Below are 7,489 nucleotides of genomic sequence, written 5' to 3' on the forward strand. Positions count from 1 at the left end.
CTCTCTAGAAGGGAGACCTCAGAGCGTCTAGTTTAATTAAAAAGATTATACAAAAAGGGGTAAGCTTTTCCACTCCTGGCACAGGGATCTCGAGCCACAGAACAAAAAAAACCGGACAGCCGTTGCATAGCCCACCTGGTTCCCCCAGGGTGGAGGAGGGTCAGGGGGGCAGAGTCGGCTTTAATCTAACATACCCATTAGAAAGCTGAGGAGATTGTGTGCCACTCTGTTTCGACACACTGTCTGATTGTCCACTCGGTTGACATGAGTACTGTCCAGGGAATGCAAAAGCAGAATTCCACCTCATTCCATGGATTTCCTGGAACTGTGATGGAAATTGGGTGGGAACTTTGCCTCTCTGAAGCGCAACAGGCAAATGCCCGATGTGCAATGTTCAACTTAATTCATGTTTGAACACCTTCACATTAAATACAAGGAACGTACCCCGGAAATTCAACATACACGTTGCTAACAGATATGGAGTGGGATTTTCCAGCCCTACCCACAGCCAGGATCGTCTGCTCCCGCCGTCAGTCAATGGGCTTTTGGCGGGGCTGCCGAATCTCCCACTGTGGGTCCCGCCACAACGGGGCCAGAAAACCCCGGCCATAGCCTGGTGTAGAAACTATAGGAAAGATCCCATGTTCCAGCCCTCCCAGGTACTGCACAGGGAACATCCCCCGGTGAAGAAAACCGCAGAGTCCAACAACAGCAGCTGGCCATGAGATAAGGCCTTTCACACAGTAAAAATGTCCCAAGGTGCTTCACAGGAGCGCTAACAGGCCAAAATTGACACTGAGCCATGTGAGGAGATATTGGGACAGGCGGGTAGACTTTAAGGAGGGTCTGTAAAGGAGGAGAGAGGTGGAGAGACAGACAGACAGGCTTAAGGAGGAAATTCCGAAGCTTAGGGTCTACATGCTGAAGGCAGGGCCACCAGTGGAGGAATGAAGGATGGACCAGTGGCGGGAGACTTCTGAGAGGCACGGGGCTGGAAGAGGTTACAGAGATGGGGGCGAGGGTTTGAACACAAGTGAGAATTTTAAAGTTGAGGTAGTTCCCGACAGGGAGCCAATGTAGGTCAGCAAGCACAGGGGTCATGGGCGAATAGGACTCCTGGGATTTGATGAGACATGCTTCCCTCAATTGCCAGATCATGGAATTGTGCCTATTTCAGCAAAGAAAGGTCTTCCAATCTGTGATTATACTTGAAACGCATTGACTACTGAATCACTTCAATCATTTACTGAGATACCAAAACTTGATTATTTTGTATTAAGTTTATTTTGCAATTCTTTGGGAAAGGGGAGGAGGAGCAAGGGATGGAACGTGTATGCACAGATGAACTTTTCCTCTGTATCTCTTTTCATTGTAACTTCATCCATTCCCTTCATCCATTGATAGACTTGCTGTGTATATTTGTAATCTTTTCATATGCACCTTGAGCCACTTAAATCACTAATGATCTCACCAGGGCTTGTGATTGCCTTGTAGGAGACATGTAAAAAGATTCTAATTAACTGTAGTTTGACATGTTTGAACAAGAGAAACAGTGATATTTTCCTGATGAATATGTGAAAAATTGCAGCATTATGAAGTACCAGATTAATATAGTGTTATACAAATCTACATTTTCAGTACTAGCTATGATGTTTTTTTTTTAAATCATAAGAGCAGAAAAAATTGGGGAGATTTCACATATTTTTCAGATCAAGCACATGCGAGGAAAATAAAGCAATTTTATGCACTAATTTTTTTCACGTGTCCGTACTGATTTAATATTAAAAAGGTGTAGAGATAAGGCTTGGGAATATGCATTGCTCTATCAGAGAGGCAGCACAGCCACAATGAGGTTCTTCATTGCTGTAAAATTTCATATGAACAGACCCCAAAAAAGGTTGGGTATATAAAAGTGTTTCATTAACAGGGGAATGCAAGGCTTTATGTGCCTGGTTAACCCACCAATACACGTAGACCTGCTCAGTCACTACTAGTGAAGGCTGCATGAGGAGAAATTTCCTTGTCAACCTTTGGAATTCTCTGCTCTGCTGGTTGTGAAAAGTGCCGTATAAAGGCAAGTATTGCTGAAAAAGAGACATACGCTGTCAAAGCATTACATCTTGTACTTATCTGGACAGACACAAGAATGCCAAATTTCAAAGGGATTTATACTGCATGAAAAAAGGGGCTGATTGGTTGGCAAATCGACTCTGATTGGTCAAGGCTTTGCTGTGGAGAATGCGTCAGAGAACTATTTCCCCCCCCCCACCCCCCCCCACACTCTTGTTTAATAAATTGTTGCTCCCTTTGAAATTTGGCATTCTTGTGTCTGTCCTGATGAGTGCAAGATAAAAAGCTTTGACAGCATGTCTCTTTTTTCCAACAATACAAATGCAAATCTTTCTCTTTCTTAAATTTGAGCTGTTTTTTAGCCGTTGTTTAAATACTTGCCTCTTTTTGGAGTGCACTTTAACCAGAAAAAAACGCTTTTGGGTTTGGTGAGTGGGTGGGTGAGTGGAGGTGGGGTGTTTAAAGTTTTAGAAATCAGAGCCCTGGTCCAAACCCACCTCAAACATGCTCGTTTCCAGATTTAATGGAGGCAGAAAGTCATTGTTGTGAATAAATATTAGTCCTGCCGCTTCATTTCTGTACATCAGACAATAAGTATGGCCCTATTGCTGTAAAATGTCTGAATTCAATTTGTAGTAGAGAGTAAAGGAGGAAGAGTTCATTTCTGACATGATGCTATCACATAGTGTGACACATTTCCTTTCTGCTATCAGGTTTCCCCAGTTCTGGCCTGCGGCTGTTATTGTAACGTTTTTAATTTCAATTCCTATTGAGAGTTTTTAAGTTCTCCCTCAAGAGACTGTGCAACAGAGTCGCCTTAGGATCCTTTACAGTCACCTGACAGGAACTCTGACAGTGCAGCACTTCCTCAGTACTGCACGAGTGTTAACTTGGATTTTGTGCTCAAGTCTCTGAAATGGGGCTCAAGCCCACAACCTTCTGACTCCTGAGGCAAGCCTGTAGATAGGACCAGGCTCCTTAAGCTTCCTTGAAGTGCCTTGGAATGTTTTACTACATTAAAGGTGCTATATAAATGCAAGTTGTTTTTCCACTGTCACTACAAAGGTTAACTACATCTCGGGGGGCCGGGGGGGGGATGATGGGTAGATGGGGGAGGTATGGGGGGTGGCGAGGAGCCAAAGCCACCTGATGCCCTGGCAGATGGAAACTAGGAGAAACCCGCTAGCCCCTGGCAAATTTTGGGGGGCTCAATGCATCGCCAAGCGGGCAGGTAATGAGTGAGGTATCAGAGAGAGCTGGCCCGGCAATGGCAAAAATCCCTGGCACGAGTCAACAACTTAACACTCCAAGGATTGGTGGAAAGCAGGCCAAAGATAAGATCAGTGGGTGCCCTGGCAAGATGGTGGATTGGCAATGGAGTGAAGAACAATAAATCCCTTTGATCAAAACATGAATTAATAAGACAAAAAAACTTTTTTTTTTCTGTCTACTGATGTCATGAATTTGGCTTTTGGCAGAAACCTCTCAATGGAGGTACCCATCTTAGCTGATTGTCATGTGGGACCTGTTAGCTCTCACCATTGTGTCCCATGATAGCAATTTGACCTGTTTCAGGGCTGGTGCCTGTCATTCTGCCCCATTGCCATTCTTCAACCAACTAAGGGGAGGGAGTGTGAGGACAAAAAAAAAAAAATCAATGTTTGATTGTTCCTTCCACTGACCAGTGCTGTGAGGCGTTATCAAAACTGAACAAATTGGACTTTACCTCATGATGCTGTACCACACGGAGAGATTATAAATGGACTAAAGAGGAAACAGACCTCCTCATAGAATTGATGAAGGTGCGGCCTGCCTATCTGCTCGAGCTGCTTGGAGAGACCAGCAACAGGAAGAATTCAGTCAATATTGTGGGGAACTGGTTACAAATTAACATCTCCAAATGATTATTGGTGGAATTATGACCAGAAACATGACTGAAAAGCAGAATCCGCAGATTGATCTGAGGCCCATCGTGTCCCTGTAAATCCCATCCTCATTACTTCCAGTAAGAGCCACTAATGGAAAGAAAGGCTTACATTTATATAGCTTCTTTGTGGTGAGACTACACCTGGAGTACTCTGTGCAGATTTGGTCTCCATATCTAAGACTTGCCTTGAACAGGGTAGAGCAAAGGTTCATAAAATTGGTTCCTGGGAAGAGGGGGTTGTCCTATGACAAGAGGCTGAGTGAATTGTGCCTATATTCTCTGGAATTTACAAGAATGAGAGGGGCTTAATAAGTGAACGCTGAGAGATTGTTTCCATTGGTCAGGTAATCTAAAACATGGGGACACAGCGTCTGGATGAAAGGTCAATCATTTATGACTGAGATGAGGAGAAATTGCTTCACTCAAAGCTGAGAAAAGGCTTTGACTTCCAAAGAATTGGTTATAAATTCTGGTACTTTAGAGATGGTGCAGAAAAGATTTACAAGAATGATTTCAAGGATGAGGAACATCAGTTATATCGATTGGAGAAGTTGGGACCGTTCTCCTTGGAGAAGAGAAAGCTGAGATGAGATCTGATACCAGCATTCAAAATCATGAGGGGTCCGTAGAGTAGATAGGAAGAAGCTGTTTTCATTGGTGGAAAGATCGAGAACCAGAGAACAGCGATTTAAGATGATTGACAAAAGAGGCTAGAGTCACAGGAGGAAAAACATTTTCACACAGCAAGTGGTTAGGACCTGGAATGCACTGCCTGAGAGTGTGGTGGAGGCAGGGTCAATCAAGGCTTTGAAAAGAGAATTTGATAAACACCTGAAGGGTAAAAATATTCAGGGCGAGGGGGAGAACCATACTCTCAGAGAGCCAGCACAGAATCAATTGGCTGAATGGCCACCACTTGTGCTGTAACCATTTGATGATACTAACACCAGCACAAGTCACCTGCACTAACATGACCCCAATAAAGGCAGTGCTACCACAATGGGAGTGATCCCAATACTGTTGCCATTGATGAGTTAACCATTTGTCCCCAGCTGTAGCCTAACCCTTTCTATCCTTCCAGCTAACGATTTCAGCACGGATTAACAGCTATAGTTTAACTAAGTATCCTGTGGTTGTTTGTAATAATAGTGTATGCGTATCTGTATAATGAATACTATTGCATAGTTGCTAGCTGACACTCACACCCACCCTCACCCATACACAAATATATTTTAGCCTACATCATTCCTTTAGGGGTTAAAATCAGGGGAATTGGACATTGAAAGGTATGGGATACACTGCCACCTTAATGCAGTGCTTGGTGCCTGCAGGACAATTACCTGATTACAGCAGGGAAATAATTTATTACGTTCTGGGTTCAAGGGCAACAGGGTGGTTTGCACTGGTTATTTTGAAATGAGGACTTGAATGGTGCAATAATCTGGTCAGCACGAGTGCACTTTCTCACTCCGTGCTTAATAATGCTTTTATATATTATTATGGGACTTCTAATGAGCGCTGATTCACCTTTCACTCTCCCCACTTAGGTGAACTTTCAATTGCCGGCACACAAAGTCTCTCAACACCATAAGCCACTCCCACCTGCATGTACAAAAAATAGTGCAAAAATTCCAACGTTTCCTACGTACTCAGTAGCTTAACACTGTCATCTTGTTAACCATCTTTTCATCGTGTTCTTTTCCTGTTTATTAGCCAGGTTAAGTAATACTTCATCAAATAAACTGTTTTTAGTGACGTTGGTTGAGGGATAAATATTGACAGTGTATCCCATACCAAGGACACTGGGCCAACTCTCCTGGTGTCCTCGGTTTACTGTCTCATCCAAAGGATGGCACCTCCAGCAGAGCAGCATTCCCTCAGTACGGCACTGGGAGTGTCAGCAGCCTAGGTTTTTGCATCCAAGGCTGTGGAGTGGGATTTGAACCCACAGCCTTCTGCCTACTGAGCCACATCTAAACACCGGTTTCATGCTGAGATATATTCAAAGAACAAAGAACAAAGAAAAGTACAGCACAGGAACAGGCCCTTCGGCCCTCCAAGCCTGCGCCGATCATATTGCCCGTCAACTAAAACATTTTGCACTTCCGGGGTCCGTATCCCTCTATTCCCATCCTATTCATGTATTTGTCAAGCTGCCACTTAAACACCACTATCGTACCTGCTTCCACCACCTCCTCTGGCAGCGAATTCCAGACACTTACTACCCTCTGCGTAAAAAACTTGCCCCGCACATCTCCTCTATAGTTTTCTCCTCTCACCTTAAATCTATGTCCCCTAGTAATTGACTCTTCCACCCTGGGAAAAAGCTTCTGACTATCTACTCTGTCCATGCCACTCATAATTTTGTAAACTTCTATCAAGTCGCCCCTCAATCTCCGTCGCTCTAGTGAGAACAATCCGAGTTTCTCCAACCTCTCCTCATAGCTAATAACCTCCAGACCAGGCAGCATCCTGGTAAACCTCCTCTGCACCCTCTCCAATGCCTCCATTTCCTTCTGGTAACGTGGTGACCAGAATTGCACGCAATATTCCAAGTGTGGCCTAACCAAGGTTCTATACAGCTGCAGCATGACTTCCCAGCTTTTATATTCAAATGCTTTATATGATGAGCTACTTTTGAAATTATGCAAGAAAACTTGCAAGGCAAGTTCTTAAACAAGACATAATTCTGATTGTTTCATTGTTGAGAACTCATGGTTGCATGTTTTTGGATCTTATCTGGCTGGAGTCAGAGCAGGAGAAGTTCTGAGAAGTCTCAGTGACTCAGTGGATAGCCCTGTCTTACCTCTGAGTTCAAGTTCCACTCCAGAGACCTGGGCACATAACCGAGGCTGACACACTCAATGCAGTACTGAGGGAGTGATGAACTGTCAAAGAGATCCTGTCTTTTGAATGAGGTGTTAAGCTGAGGCCCCGTCTGCCATCTTGCACGGAGGGAAAAGATCCGGAGGCACTATTTCGAAGAAGAGCAGAGCAATTCTTTCTGATTGGCCAATATTTGTCCCACATCACTAAAAACAGATTATCTGGTCATTGTCAGGTTGCTATCTAGGGAAGCTTGCTGGGTGAAAATTGGCTGCTGCATTTTTCAGCTGAAGTCCCTGGAATGAACCCAATCAGGTTATTGTTTAGAAAATGCACATATAACTGACATGCACAGAGCAGCTGTAGGTGTGTTATCATTATCATTATAGGAGGCAGATGCCTTGATTATACAATGTGAACATACTCCAGGCAGTGCCAATGCATGTAGAAGCCTGGGGTTTGATCCCTTTTTCGTTTGATTTTCTGATCACCATGGGGTAGTAGTGTCCTGGATTAGGATGGTGGGAAAATTGGACAGAGATTTTCCTCCTGATCATGAAGCCCTCTAGGACAAGTGTGCACATGAGCATATCCCTGTCTGCAGTCTGTATCTGCAATTCAGGGTGGGGCAAGTTTCAGCATGAAGGGTATATGGGGCAATAGTAC

The sequence above is a fragment of the Cetorhinus maximus genome, chromosome 1 (genome assembly GCF_964194155.1).
Source record: "Cetorhinus maximus chromosome 1, sCetMax3.hap1.1, whole genome shotgun sequence".
In the NCBI taxonomy this organism is placed as follows: domain Eukaryota; kingdom Metazoa; phylum Chordata; class Chondrichthyes; order Lamniformes; family Cetorhinidae; genus Cetorhinus; species Cetorhinus maximus.